At 37.3% G+C, this 16465-nt stretch overlaps 1 long non-coding RNA gene across 5 annotated transcripts in view; it reads right to left on the bottom strand.

Annotated features, from left to right (window-relative positions):
- Positions 1-15646, bottom strand: part of LOC146690840 (uncharacterized) — a 66457-nt gene extending 50811 nt beyond the window's left edge. For 3 of the 5 annotated variants that reach the window (XR_014915500.1, XR_014915503.1, XR_014915502.1), the window contains exons 1-2: positions 15182-15638; positions 4713-4835 (exon numbers count right to left, since the gene is read on the bottom strand). This is a non-coding gene — a long non-coding RNA (uncharacterized LOC146690840). Of the gene's footprint in view, positions 1-4712; positions 4836-6854; positions 7012-15181 lie in introns of all 5 variants that reach the window. The other 2 variants (XR_014915499.1, XR_014915501.1) reach the window with 2 other exon arrangements.
- Between the last annotated feature and the right edge of the window lie 819 nt (positions 15647-16465).

Genomic DNA, 16465 nt, shown 5'->3' with positions numbered 1-16465 from the left:
CCAAAAAATGGATTTATAATACTCTGAGCACAGCTTGAAACATCACAAGAGTGGTATCCTGAGGAAAAGTTGACACAGATACAGAATAGAAAAAATAATATTAATTTGCAGTTTCTTATGGCTACGCAACTTCTTCCTGCAACTTTACGTGCGGCACACTTGTGCTGTGGAACTATCTACTATAGGACCAAGACCTCTTGGCCAGAGTCCATCTCTACGCTTTGTGCACGTGATCCCAGCCTAGATGAGCATGCTTTAATGGGGCTGCTTAGCCCCATCATGACCCAATGAGTGCCGGCTGTGGAGTGGATGTGCTTGGTGTATGTGTGTGTGTTCCCAGCAGGGAGACAGTGCCTTATGAAGGTCAAAACTGCAGTAGTCTGGGGCTCTCTAAGTGAACCCTGGAGAGGATAACAAGCCACATCTAACACTTTCTCTTTGTGCTCTCACAGCCACTGATTCACCTGAGAATAGTAGAAGCTAAAAGATAACACACAGAAAAGCAAAATTCTCGGGACTCGGGATGCTAAGAAAAACATTTTCAATTACTACGCAGAATTATTGTCTCAACCCAGGAATAAAACGTATCAGTCTTGACCCAAAATGAGAAAAGCTGTGTTTTGCAAAACAATTCCTGTGTAGACTGTATATAAAAATTAAATAAATAACAAATACCGTTCGCCTCAAGGGAATTTCAGTTTAACCACAACGTGTGACAGTATTGCCCTGTGTTATGGCCACCTAATGGACAATGTAGCATTAATTCAGCTTCAGATGAACAGGCAGGACAGCAGAATCAAAAATGAGGAGGGGGGCCCTAGGTGTATGAATTATGCATATTACATTACCATAACACTACAATACACCGTGCGACAAAACAATGCGGTGAAAATTGGGCTTCGACTGAGATATTGAGCAATTTCCTACATGGTTCTTGCCTACCTTCGAAGTGGAATTGTATTAAGCTTCCTCAATAACAGCAAAACCCATATGAGATTTGTATGTTCACATCTAGGCCAGTGAACAAAACACTCTGTAAACAAGTCAGGGATAATTGAAAAGAAAGTCTCCTGACTGCTTTCCCTGGGACCTATCATTCAGGTAGATGGGAATTTGGTTAAATGGCAGGAGAGAAATTACTTATTTCATTGATTTTCCTTTAGACTTCAAAGACAGATAAATGAAATGGAGCAATTTATTTTATCAGGCCCTGAAATGGTATTCAAGAAAAACATGTCAGAAACTATTATTTGCAATCATGTTGCTCTTATTAATCCTGAGGAAAAATGGATAAATGAAAACGCACAAAGGGATTTACTGGGCTACAACACGTTTTCAGTCTGTATTAGGCCGTAAACAGTGTTGAGAAACACGTGCAGTCACGCAGAGTAAATGAAGGGAAAAATTTTTTTAACAAAGTTCTTACATAAACATCACAGGAGAATTGGTTTCTGAGATCATTGTAAGTGGAAAAAATTATTTAAGTGGCATGCCACTGAGATTAAGATTTTTTGTTTGGAAGACATCCCACTACACACCCAACGCTAAGCATTTTAAACCATGTTTAAGTTTTTTATCAATGTCATTTAATTACAGTGTAGTCCTTAAAAACAAACAAACAAAAAAAACTACAAGTCCGATAATATAACGCTGAGCCTCCATCACTGATTTGTAGATGAACCCTGTAAAGGAGACAGCCTTAAGCTGTACCACACACTTGCAGTGTGCTGTGTAAAACAGTATGTGGTATTGGTAACTGCTTCTGTTCAAGCCTTGTAATCATTACCTGGCATCTTATTGCCTCTGTGGCTTTTAAAGCTCTTGTCTCACGCCCAGAAAACAGGGAGTTATAGCTGATCTTTTATTAAAACTTTAGGAGAGCGTCCCTCTCTGGAGGGGGGCGGAGGAGGAGTGGGACAAATTAGTGTTGACAGTAGACACTTAAAGCAGGAAAATCACGGGCCCACTGGGAGGCAGGAGCCACATGGGGCTCCCCGCCTGTGTAAAGAACACTCCAGATTTCACTTGAGATGCAGTCGCCTTTTAACAGGGCAGGGGGAATGTCAACAGACTCTCTTGAATGAACCAATAAAGCCACTAAAAGCAGAGGATTAACCAGCTGATATCAAGGACAGCGGTTTGTTTTGAATGCCGCTCCTTCTCTGTGCAGCATGGCCTGAAACACGCTGGGCGGAACATTTCCTTTGCCAAGCATGCGATTACACTGCCAAAATTGTGTAGTTAATTGTGCTAATACTTGATTGTGGTCACGCCAGATTTAACCACGTAATTTTACTGACATTACCGCTGCTTATTCGGAGCATAAAAATATAACTTTGCATTCATTTTTACGTGACACAAACTAAATTTCTTCTTTTTTCTTGACCTTAATTTTTGATACAAAAAGCACTCATTTCCAGATCAAATCCTTTGCATTATAGACACTCTATTGTTGCTTTTACTGCCCATTCATCAGAAAGCACGGCTTCTGGTAAGTGTGGCTACACAACATGAAACAGTAATTACAAGACATCAGGGGCTTTCAATCTCCTCTTAATTTCCCAACAGCTGTGACGAAAAGCCCTTAGTCCAATTAATGTGTCAAAATATCACCAAACAATGTCATGACCCTCTCACAACCCCCTAAGCATCAAATAAAGAAAAAAAAAAACACGAGTTAAATTTGATTTGTTCGAACTACAGTGACAGCGTTTTCATTTTTGTAAAACGAGTCAAGGTTGCTGCTGCTTTTGGTGACGTGTAACAGCTGCAGGTCACTAAGGCAGGTATGGGAGGGTTTAGACACATTTAATTTCAAAATATCTTGGCGAGTAAAATGTTTTAATGTTAGGGCCTGTTCAGGCTAAGAGAGTAACAGGTTGGGCCTTTGTGAAATTTGTTTAGACAAAACTTCATTTGCAGTTAAACTGTTTATTTAATTAAAATGTAAAAGCAAAAGTTGTTACCTAATATTGTGTCTTCTTTTTAAGTAAATGTAATTATTTAAATGATTTGTGATATTATTATTATAGATTTTTCAAATTAAATTAATACACTCTGAATTAATTCACAGTTTCTAAACTACAGAAGTCTGTAATGCACAAGTACTTGTCAACACACAATCTTGTGTCTGTTCTTCTATGCGTTATGTGGCAATGTTTGCATGTTGATTACTATCTAATGAAAAAAATGTTGAGGAAATGTTTTTTTACTCTGCAGATGATGTAAAGTATCAAAGTATCAGTGCCTGTTAAGGTCTCGAAGGTCACAATGGCCCAACATAAAGTGCCTTTTTTTTTGTCAACGTAAAATCTACAATTCGAGTTATGGAAAAATGTTGGCTAAATTACGATTAGTATTTCTGAGCACTGATACTGGAGACTTTCTTCCTAATGTCAAGCCAGGCACAGTAAGATGAATTTAGGCATTTGCAATGTGCAACTGATTTATTATGGAGAAGGTGAGGGTAAAACATTGAGGGATTTCCCTTTAATCAGATCTCTTAGGAGTCTATGTACTAGACCAATACCCCAATGAGTTTGCTTTTAAAAAGCTCCGAATAGATTGGTTGCATGCTGCCACAGTCTTAGCCTCAATCAGAGGGAGTTGAGGAGGATTTTGTTAAATCTAAGAGCCTTTTACATCTCTGGAAAGTTCATTTCTCTTCATCTATTAACTCTGAATAAAAACCTACCATCATTTATGCATTTGTCCATTTAGGAATCCTCAAGCTCGTGAGCTGCAGATCTGAGGCCAAATTTTGAGCTTACGGATGACCAATCAAAGAGTTGCATGCCTCAGAGCTGAACCACAAATGGATCCTTCACAGCATTGTAAATCAGGACCTCAAAGAGTATTATTTAGCCTCAAGCAAAGAGTGGTGGTTTATCAGATGGTGCCTGAGTCTAGGATAAAAACCTCCCCATAAATCTGGGTACCTTTTATGTGCTCATGGAGACTGGCTGGCTCATTCTGAGTTTAAAGCTTTCAAGAATGCAGAGGTAAGCATGGCATTCATGTCAAAGAGTAAACATTGTATTACGAGGTCCTGAGGGCAAGTTTACGAGATGTTCAAACATAATCTAATCGTCTTAATGTATTTTTAATGACACCTGTATCCCAGTGTAGCTTTGCTGTAACAAACAAAAAAGAAACCACAAATCAGTGACAAATCCTAACACTTAAAGGGTGAATTCAAGGTGAATCTTCAGTCTGGCTAAAACCTTTGCATTCATGATTTAGTGTATGGAGTCAATATACAGGTTCAATAAGCACTGTCAGTAGGTGCTACACTATATCCAACTCTGTGCTAGATGTAAGTTATCACGATTGCGGCGCCCCGGAAGGTAATTTTCAGAACATTTTATTTCGTTATCTGATTTATTGAAGCTCAGACATGGCATTGCCAAGCCCCAGATGATAAATCAAACGTGCAGCGGCTGCCTCTGATAACTCAATAAGCACCTGGACTCCTCCTAACATGTCACACCTGCACTTCTACATATACCAGTTTCATTCTCGAGCCTCACTGGGGGGGCTTAATACACCTGCCTAGTGCATTTCAGCAGTCTAGCAGCTGGGAGAGAAACATCATGCATGCTTAATTAGGAGGATCGAGGAACCATGGGAGGAGGCAATTTTTTTATGCATCTTATATATACTCTTAACAATTTGAAGTGCAATGGGGAGCATTTTGCTGGAATGACACTCACCCTCCCTTGTTGAGAAAAGAGGCACTGCAAATCAATAGAAAGTTGTTTTCATGGATCGTCTTTATCCTGGGATGAATGATTTCTATCTTGATTGGAGTGGTATCATCCAAGATGACAATGCTCCTATACACAGGACATAGGGGGTTACCAAATGATTTAAGAACAATGAGAATAAAATTTTGGGGCTGTTGTGATCTCTGTCCAACTGATCACCTGTAGAGGACCAGCGTGTTAGGCATTGCACCTCACCACATAATGGAATAACAGTTGGACTATTCATGTTTCTTCCCACAAGCAAAGCTCAAACGACTTGTAGCATCAATGCTATGGCACAAGGAAAGTGCTCTGGTAACACATTTGCCTACAAACTTAAAACAATGTTTTTTCCTTATTTTTTGTCCTTTTGTATGTAGTATTCCTCTCTCAATCGCCACCTTTTCCACTATTATTTTAAACAACCATGAATGATTTAAAGCATATTCATATTTTGTGTATTCAATTTTATTCACACTGCAGAGTATTAAAAAGACTTAATTTAATGAGCACATTTGAGCATATTTAAAAAGAGAATACCAAGGGGAGACTTTGTTGATCGATACTATTGCATATTTTCTGGCCAATCAATTTGGTGCCTGCTTAGGAGCCATTACCAAGAGTAATGAATAGGGGGTATTTATTAAATTTCATGGAGACTTTTCCAATGTCATATATGGGGAAAAGCCTGCTCAATGGATAGATTGTTCACTCTTTGAGTGTCAACAAGCCAAAATTGACTTTCAAATCCTCCAGCTGAATAATAGGAACTATAAGAATTGTTTTTATTTCCTGTAGTTTATATAGTGCTGTTTTTGAAGCACTTATTCCAATAAAATTTAAGAATTCACAGCCATATTTGTGCTGATCTGCACAGAGTTGATAAGTTAGAAAAGGTGAAAATAGAGGAGATTCAGTATACAAAGGTTGTTTATCTGTTCTGAATTCAAGATACGAACATATCCTTGAGCTGAGATTTTATGCCCTGTGGAATATCACTTGCTGTAGTTGTGTCTGTGGCAACATGCACAGAGGTAGTAATATCTAAGAAGCCATTTCAGACAGGTGAAATTTCCAAATGAATTTTTAGTGTTTTACAAGGACAATCTTCTGCTTTAAGAGTACTGCTGTTGCAGAATGACTCTCATCAACACTTCACAAGCTATGTGTTTATCGCAGACTTACAATCATACACCCAAATCTGATGTGGGCTCCAGCATTGCTACAAATGCTACAAACCCTATAAGGGACTGAGGAGGGAAGATGCAGTATGATAACTCAGAATGTCCTGCTGTAATTATGGTATTCATGAAAAGATGAAAGTGAGTGCAGACTAAATCTCTAGCTGCAGGCAAAATCAACAGCTTGGCATTACTCCGTGACCCCTGCCTATCTTGAGGATACAGCAAACATACCAAAACTTTGCAGCTTTTTTTCATCAGTCAAGAGTGAGGGAATGAAGTGCATCGATTGCTTGTGATTATTAACTAGACTGAGATAAGCCCTCTCCTTATTATGCAGATTACTGAGGCTCCCCGCTCCAGCATATTGTACAGATGCAAGGGAGCAGCTGCTCTTACAGATGGTGGGTACACGGATCTATCATTATGCCTCCATTGTCTCCACTTCAATTGTTTGGGGGACAACAGAACTGCATCAAAGAGGAATCCGACTGCAATGAATTAAGAAAGAGAAACGAAAACCATCAAGTAAATTTATACACCCGAGGCCGTGGAATGGAGAGGAGCGTAAAGCTGAAGCTATTTCATATATACAACCATGGAGTCACCCAGTCATGTATACTGTACCCAAATCTGTTGGATGCAGCACTGTGCACCAAACATATGTTGTTTTTAGCAACAAACAGACATTCATTTAGGAGTCAGATATTAATTCAAATATGAAAAAAAAACTACAGCTAAGCAAATAAAAAAATCATTGAACTTAAATGTTCAGAAATTGAAACAAAAAATATGTAAACCCCCTCTTTGGAGTAATTTCAAGTAACTACTCAAATAAAAAAAAAATTAAAAAAAAATCAGATTATGCACTTTCATTTAGCACACAAGCAATAACTGATCCCAGTTATTTTTAGATCTATGAACTCACCCCACAAAGGCCACCGCAGTGAAGGGAGAATATGCAGACAACATCAGTTTTGCCCTTAAGGGGAACCTCTGGTTGTCCATTTGACTCTCCACACCTCCTGCTGTGTGCTGCTCAGATCAGGACACTGGTACCTCCTCTGATCCAACATGACATTACACTGGAGGGAATTACATGCTCAGATTATACAGGAGAAGGTCACACCGAGTTGTAGATGATGACAGCAGTCACACTATTTTGCAGTTAGAGACGGGTAATATTACTTTAAACATTAATGCAGTGACATTAACCCTGGCACAAAACAGGGTTCCAAATCTTGTCAAGGAGGCTGGTAATTTAAGGTTGGATAAAAATGTCCCTGACATATAAAGAATTTACACCCTTAAGCGTAAGTAATTACAACCTTTTCCCTTACACATCCAGCAACCACAACGGGTGACAAAGATAAAGCGTAGGATAATGCAGGCTCATAGTGAATGTCCAACACAACAGGAGCATATGAATGAAAAGCTATTTCAAACTAAGAAGTACAATAGGTATACTAAAATCAATAGATTGAACTAATCATGGTGCTTTTGATTTTTGAATATGGATTGGTTGAAGAAGAAGGTAACTGAATAACTGATATATTAAAGCGATAAATGTTGTACTGAATAGTCCACTCTTTCAACTAGAGTATAACATAGCATTATACATAATTTTCTGCCAGTACATTATCTATTTTTTAAACTGAAGTTTATGGGAGTTTCTACAAAATTTTAAAATTCCATGCATAACAAATGCATAAAAATATAAGTAAAAATAAATAAATAACACAGAAAGTGATTTCATTGTAAAGCAGTACATTGAAACTGATTTTAACAGATTGCTATTTATTTTCACTGTAGCAGACTTACAAGAGAAAACAATAAAATCCATATGATTACTGTATTTCTTCTTTGTTGGTTGTCATTTAATTCCAATATTAAGCTTCGATCTTTGATCTTTATTGGTTTTGATTCCATAATTCTCATAACAGCTGCTATTGAATACAAAGACAGGCTTAAACTATAAGCACAAAATTCCCGCTACCATCCATATATTACAGTAATATGCAGTTTAATTCCCATAAGATAGAGATAACGTACTCCTCCTTATGGGAATTAATTATTTGCTTCAGATAGAAAATCAATTCCTTAGCAGAATATATTAAATTTTCAATATCCCAGAGAAGCTGCTCTCAGTATCATTTAATAAATTCCACCTTAGCAACTTACTGCCTGTTTATTCAATATTAAAGCAGAATTCATCCTTCTAACAGTAAAATTCATGCAAATATAATATGTGTGTGAGTAAAAACACAGTGTATAGGAAAATATGCAGATATATCCCAGGAGGTCAAAAAGCTAACATTAATTCCTTAACTTGAATCTGCTATATTCCAATAAATAACAGTTTTCCTTTCTTGGGTCATGTGTCATGGGTGGATTGAGCTCCTGTCAGAGCACAAAGCTCCCCACACAAGTCCACGCTGCCTCGTCTGTTGTTAGGACCCGGTCCACATGGGGCCAAATTTGATTGGAAAGCCCAGAGGGAGGAGTTCCACCAGTCACAGGGGCATTGTTAGCGCCTCCAAAATGGCCAGAGAAGAATGACTGATTATGCAACCACAGCCAGGGTTACTAATAGGAATTCTATTTGAATTTCTAACATAACAGATGTTTGCTGGGCACCTCCATGGAGTGTGCATACACAGTTATGCTAATTCACCAGTGTTTCCCTTCAAGTTAGCTCAGAGTCATTAGAGCACACAGCTAGCTTGGATCCTTCTGTCAAAATAATAATTGGCCATTATTGATATTAATTAACATTTTTGCTCTCTATGTCCTTTTTGACCCACTATCTGTTAGTAAATCCAGTTACCGAGCCCTATTAGGGCAACAAAATCCACGGGACTCTATAGTCGGTGTGAGTTATTTATCAGAAACAGAACATAAAGCCAATTAGGAATGGGTGCAGACAGTTGTCTTCATTCTCCACTGACTACTTCTTGATCTCCATTATAAACTGCTAATAGAGCAGATACTGGTTAACAAAAGGGGGGAGAAGGGTAGGTTACCATTTCTCACTCCCACCCCAATGACAGGTGAAAAGCACCAATTACAGTATTTTTGCTTGATGAGGCTACGCCATCAGCTGTTTTCTTTCCTTTTTTTCCTGTAGTTGAGGGGCACATGGTGCACCTTTCTCTGTTCTGCTGGTCAGCAGGGTTAATTGGCCCAAAACTTAAATATTACTGCAGGCCATTAAAGTGTTGATGGTTTGTCCTCCAAAAGTCATAGCTTTTGGTCTCTGTGCTATTATGACACAACGAGCAGGAGAAACGCTTTATAGGCTCAGATCAAGAAATCCTAATAGGTGTATATTGGCTGGTTTATTTTCCACAAAGGGGTTGGTGGCTGCAAGAAAATATATCAAAAAGGCTATCAACAATGGTTGGGTCTTTTGTGTGGAATCAATAGTGAGCCATAGACGAGCTGAGTTTTCACAGTTCTCTCTCGTCATTTAAAAAGACTGTAGACTACATGATGGAAGGACTCACACGACTTTTTTAACATAGTATTCACACTAGACAGCAGGTTATTGTTACTCTAACGTGATGCTTGGGAACTATTCGTTTAGTATTGTACAACAAAAGGACTTAGTAGCATGAAAGATCATTAGTTGGTGTTGATGCAGGTAGTGTAACATAACCTATGTGAATTAAAACTAATGTTCCTGCTCCCTGAATCCAGATGCTGCCATAGTAGCTGCAGGTTTATGACAAGAGGTATTGCGGTCCCTTAAATGAGCAGTATTTAATAGCCTGGATTCAAGTGTAAAGGCTTTCTCCCTAGTGCATTACTCCGAGAACCTAATTACAAGTTTCATCATCAATCATGAGCATTATTTATTCAGTGAAATGAATTTCTAATTAATAACTGATGAGCATTATGGCCTCAAAGACTGTAAAGTAATTAATTATAGTTGGCAACAGGGAATGTCCCTGTAAAGGACTATCTGGTGCACAGTCACAGCACAGCAGTGCCAACAGGCTAATGTCCACAAAGAAGATGCACTGATTTTTTTTTTCTATCCCTTATTGAGATACTTACAGTCATGAATGTTGTCTCAGGCTGTCATACAATTGGTAATCTAATAAAAAAAGTGACATTAAAATTTTGTTGCCTCCCTTCTATCATCCTCATAGATGGTTTTGGCTTCCATTTGCTTTAACTGTTAAGAAAATACAGAAGATTTTTGTTTCACAGAGTCAAAAGTAAATGGACAAAATAATAAAGATTAAATTTAAACACTGATGTAAATCTTTTGCCATCAGTGGCTGCCTGACGTTGGGAACCCATGAAATCTTCTTGTTGGGGGCCCTTTGCTAGGCCTTTACTTTTTGTGGATTTTTGTGGATCTTTCTTCAGTTTTGTATTCAGTAAAAAAACAAAAAAACAAACTCGTGCTCAGATTGGCCATTGAAGAACATTCCCCTTCTTTCCATAAATAACCTCTAGGGTTGCTTTGCTGTGTGTGGTTTTTTAGGGTTTTTTGGGGGGCTATCCCATCTGTCAAAGGGCTAACACAGCGAGACAGAGAACCATTTGCATTCACACCTACTGGCTGTTTAGAGTCACCAATTAACCTGATCACACTAACTGCATGTTTCTGGACCGTGTGGGATGCTGGAGTACCCAGAGAGAACCCACACAGACACGGGGAGAACATGCAAACGCCACACTGAAGGGCCTTGGCCAGATGGTGGATTCAAACCCAAGATCTTCTTGCTAGAGGCTATAGTGCTGACCACTGTGCTGCTAACATATCCAAATACTGTTTTTTACATTTTTTTTTTCTAAAAATAACATTAAAAACCAAAACAAAAAGCAGTTTGGGGGGGCAGGGGTGTTACAAATCATTTCTGCACTTGTGCATCCAACCTTTCAAAAGACAATGCACAATTGGGCTAGGCATTCAAATATTGACTAAATATTTTGTCAATTTTTTTAATCTCTTATCTTTGCCTCTTATTACTTTTCATCATGTTTGAAATATTAGTATTCTCTTCTTCTTTCTTTTTTTTACACAATTATTTTTGGGTAAATTTTACCAAGAACTAACTGCATTTTGTGATTACCAGACCAAATCTAAATTGAAATACCAACCAGTCTATGAAGTGTACAAATTTAAAAACATCCATAACAATAAGAATGACAGAGCAGATAGAGATAATATACATAATACTGTTTCTATTGTATGTATTTACTATTAATATTAGCTCATAACAATGAAAATTAATATTCCCCCTTTGTCATAAACTGATAGCTAATCAGCTGTTATTTGCTCAAAAGGTTTTGAAGTTTTTATGACTGTTTTAAAGAAAGGTCACAGTTGAGGAGATAACATTCACAAGAAAAAGAAGACACAACCGCTTTTGAAAAGAGAAACATGATTACATAAAAGCATGTTTGTGGAATGCTATGGGTCATGAGAAAAGATTCAGCACTGATTCCATTAGCTTGACCTCCTTCAAGAGGGTTTTACAAAGTGGATCACCTAGTGCCAAATGACCACACTCACTTCAGACAGAAATATATAAATAATTGCAGTACACGGTTTAACTTGTTCAAGCAAATGCAAGTCTCTCTTTTGAGGTGAATTATGTGCATATAATAAACCCTGTGTACTGGTACACAGCAAAATCTCCAGTGTTAAATTAACACTGGAGAGTGTCTATATGGGTCCACACCTCTGAGTGTTAAATACAACAGTGCTGATTTTCTAATATTTCTAACATTTTGAGTTATTTTCCAGTGTTAGAAAATCAGCACTGCTCAGTGTTAGCCATTGTTAATCTTCAAAACTGACTAGGTTACTTTTAAACATATAACACTGTCAAAAGTGTTAATTTAACACTCAACAGTGTTGTATTTAACACTCAGAGGTGTGGACCCATATAGACACTCTCCAGTGTTAATTTAACACTGGAGATTTTGCTGTGTAGTTATTACATATTAATGACTCTTCTGTTGATACCATTAATGACTATTATTATATTTCTCACTGCCACAAACATAACACTGGACATTTTTTTTCCATCACTGCAATTTTGCCTAATTTATACACAGAATTACATCCTCGCATCACTGTAATCATGTTGTCCTGAACTAATCCTTTTCAAAGCTCATTTCAGCTGTAGTATATTTGGAATAACCACAGGTCAAACATAAGATTGGTTAAAATGAAAGATGATTGTGCATCTTCCTCCAGACATTACAATAAAATATAGACATTATGAAAAAGGCACAGACTGTCAAAATGATGATAAAGAACCATGAGAGGCTGTAATTCTGTCATTTAGAAAATGGAAATCACCGATGCAGCTCTTTAATTTATCTGTTGTTTCAATTCAGCACAAATTTTTGCACATTTGTGGCAGGTTTGTTTTTTTTACATATATTTATCTCACACAACTCCTACCTGCAAAAAACAGAGATGGATTAAGTCATGCATGGCTGTTTAAGCTATTCAGAGTAAATGTAATGAATGTTCATGGCTAATGCTGAACTGCAGCACCTTTAATATGCAGCACTGCATCCTTGCAGGTTAAAAGATGCTACAAGATAATGTTCATGCCTGCACATAGAACTACAAAACATGACATCAAAATATAAACACAACAATGGATGCCACTTAAATAGACTTTAGCAATGGAGACATTTATAAATTTGACACCATCACATGAATTCAATAATACTCTCTAACCATAATTTTCATAGTTTTAAAGGCAGATAAGATCTTCCTTGTGTATGATAACAGTGTACACATTTGTAATTTAGATATTTTTACACAGGTCATTATGTAGTAACTAAACATTATGCTATAGTTAGTCTGGTCATACATTTGTACTTAATTTTTAAATAATTTTAGCAGAGCACGAATTATGATATCAATAAAATATTAAACACTTTCTCTTAGTGCATCACACATAGGACCTCTGTACAAGCAGAGAACATTAAAAAGTAGGTGGAGTATTTGTAAGGCGTGTACATGAGGATTACTTACACAGGGGTGAGAATTGGATCAAACATCACCCTACTATAAAACAGGCCTAAGACTTCTGTAAGCATACTGCTAATGTGTCAACCGTGCAGTCAGTGACATTTAAACTAAATTTAACGTGTCACAATGTCCTTTTATATCCTTTTATAGGGTGTTAATTGTTTTTCAACACACGACAACAGAGCAGACTGGAAGATATAATTAAGGCACAAAGTTTTCATGCAGATGTTTGTTTAAAAATGTGGGTGCTTTGCTCAAGCATGATCTCATAAGATGATAAAACAGGAACACATCTGCTGCTGTTCAAGCGGATGTTCCAATCACTCTATTAAATCTAACTTTGGAGTATTGGATACTTTTTGCCTTTTAAATTTGACTTCAATTTTAAGTCATTGGGCATTGTTTCTACTTAAAAACAATAGATGAAAGTGAATGAATTATCTTGCTTTCATATTTTCAGTTTAGCTTGTTTCAAACTGTCACCCAAGGGACAAAGTATCTGAACTGAATTAAACTGGGAACCAAGTGAAACACATAAAATGAGTGCACAAGTAAAACAGTAAAAACAGAAAACGTCTTCTTTATTTCACCCCTATTTTTTTGTTTTCGTGGTGAATTAAAAAGCAGAGATAAAACTAACAGAAAAATGTATTTAGCAGGCTCGATTATATTTAATCTGCTGTGCACAGTGGTGCTGTGCAGCTTGATAAAATTATCAAACAAAAAAAACTAATACCATGCAACGTTTTAGCAATCATTTGATAGTGAGGAGACATAATGAAGTAGCTGTACTCTGCAAATATAGAACTTTATGCCAAATGTTTAGGCTACTGAACCCATTATACAGTTAATCTACATTAAAAACTGCTAAATATGGATAGCTCCTATCCATAGCTCCTTTATTAGCACACTTTTTTAGTACCAGATTGGACCCTCTTTTACCTTCACTGCATTAATTCTTCGTGGCAAAGATTCAGTAAGGTGCTGGAAACACTGTACACTGTGGTGATAATGGATGGACGCGGTCAGCAACGAAAAGTATGCTGTGAATTTGAAATAATGTTCAGTTAATGATCGAGGCACAATGGATCAATGCTTTCATGTTGTTTATTACCAAATTCTGACCCAATAATCCAAATGTTGCAAAATAATGACTAAAATCAAGTAAAGTTCAGCTGTTCTAGGACTTTCTGGAGGTTTATTTAGTTGAATCTCATAGCAAAAGCCATGATCTGCAAAGAGCTTAGAAATCATTGACAGGATATCATTGTTGAAAGTCAGCAGTCAGATGAAGGGTACAAAAGACTATCTAAGTCATCAAAATGTACCAGGAAGCCCAATGAAGATAATCAACAACAATAATAATAATAAAACAATCATATTATTAAACATTTAGCAAAAACATGGTTATTTAAGGTACATTTGGCACCAACACAACTCTGCACAACACCAAAAGAAGACCATACCTATGGAGAAGCATGCTGATGGCAACTTTGGGGTTGTTTTTCTTAAGCTTTAGTCAAGGTGGAGGGGATTATGAACAGCTCCAAATACCAGTCAACTCTGAGACAAAAAGACATCTGATAGAAAGCTGAACACTATATATAAATTGAAGATAAATTTGTCTTTTCAGAACAACAATGATGACAAAAAATGGCTTCAGTAGAAGAAGATTAAAGTTTTGCAAGGGCCCAGTCAGAGCCCAGACTTTTCAAAAAATGTGAATGGTGCCCCAAAGAGGGCTGTACAAAATCCTCACAATCTGACAAATTTGGAGTGATTTTACACAAAATAGTGTGCAAATATTGCCAGGCAAAGATGTGCAATGGAGATGAACTCCTACCCAATGAGACTAAATGCTGAATTACATTTTTTTAATTCATTTTTCTGCCCTAAAGATATCTCCTTTTTTATTATTTTCAATTGTTATGGATCACATTAAAGATGGTAAGCTATAAAATTATACTTACTATTTAAAGAAAAAATCACAAAAACTTGGCTCTTGTCCTCCAAATAAACAATTGACTTTATTGTTATTAATGAGACACATTCCTATATAAATGGCCAAAAAACATAGTAATACCTCTAGCAATAACTTTTAATTACTTAAAATGCCTAATTTTATATTCGTCCAAGACTTAAGCACTGACTTTAGAAGCAGAGTTTTTACCATAGTTGCTATAAAGTGTACAAAATCCCCCACAGAGAGTACAACATACAAGACTTATTTTAAAAGCACTAACCTGTCAGTCTTTGAAGAGCTGCTCCAAAGGTTAGCTCATTTCGCTCCTTATGCTATTGTTAGCAAAGTAGTGATAGGAATTTTAAAACAGAGCTACATTTTTTCCCGACTAGAAAATTTTTTCAAATGCTATGTCTTTCAGCATTCTGTAATGTTGACATAACATAAATCCCTAACAGCTAAAAACTTGTTGCTAATGCTAACACTATTGACTTTCACCTAGTGATGTGCGGATCGATCCTGAAATATCGATTCCTCCGATACCAGTCATTTATGTTCTAGAATCGATTCTCACATTAAAATATCGATATTTTTAGTAATTTAGGGTAAATTTGTAGTTTATCATTAACAGCAACACAGTGGAAAGAAACTATAACATTCGGATTGTCTACATTCAAAGGAACTACTTCCTCTTCCGCCTTTCATAGTCATGTGCGAAATACGGCTGTATAAATGTCTCGCAGCCCCTTGGCGCGCACACTCACAACAATGGCTGAGCGTAATTGTGCGGACGTATTTTACCTCCACTAACAGCTGAGACGTGGTTTGCGATACATGTGGCAAAAAAGTGCTCCAACAGTGAGGTGTTGTGGCCGTACTTTCCCAACCTTGAGACCTCAGAATTAGGGAGACATTCAAAAGGGCTGTTTGGGGGGGGGGGGGTGATAAATACATTTTACAGTGTTTATTTATCGGATAAAATACGTTAAATGTCACCGTTATTATTAGCCGGCCCGGAAACAGCGGGGGTGTCCAAATTCAGAGGCTGCTTCCACCTGAGGACCCGGCCTTCGCGGTCTAAAGAAAGCCGGGTATACGTCACAGGCTCCCTCGGTGGAGTGAAACTCAGCCGTCTGCTCCTTGCTATCTAAAATATAACCGGGCGCTGGCGTAAACTCTCGACCGTCTCACACTTTCTTTAATTAGTTTTCTGTTTGACGTTTACTCAGCTGTGTGAAAACCCCGGAGGAACCCACCCGAGGGATTAATAAAGTTAAATTTAATTTGATCTAATCTAATAACTTTAATCTCAGCCAAACCGATTTCCTCACGAACAAATAAAACACTGAAAAAGACAAACAATAACATTTTTAAGTTATCAAAGTGACTTATATATCATGTTTAACCCGAGTAGTGAAAGCCTGCGGGGGTTTGAAAACGATGTGTCGATCGGCTCAGATATTTGAAGTTTACACAGCTACTTTCTCACCTGAAAACATGTTAAAAGTTGTTTTTTTTTTTTGCGACCCAGAAAGAGAAATAAGAGTAATATTAAAACTAAGCA

Source organism: Copadichromis virginalis, linkage group LG16 (assembly GCF_057382275.1).
Source record: "Copadichromis virginalis isolate Kocher_CV1m ecotype Utaka linkage group LG16, C_Virginalis_male_GT1.1, whole genome shotgun sequence".
Classification (NCBI taxonomy): Eukaryota; Metazoa; Chordata; class Actinopteri; order Cichliformes; family Cichlidae; genus Copadichromis; species Copadichromis virginalis.
This window is presented reverse-complemented; position numbering and strand designations above follow the sequence as displayed.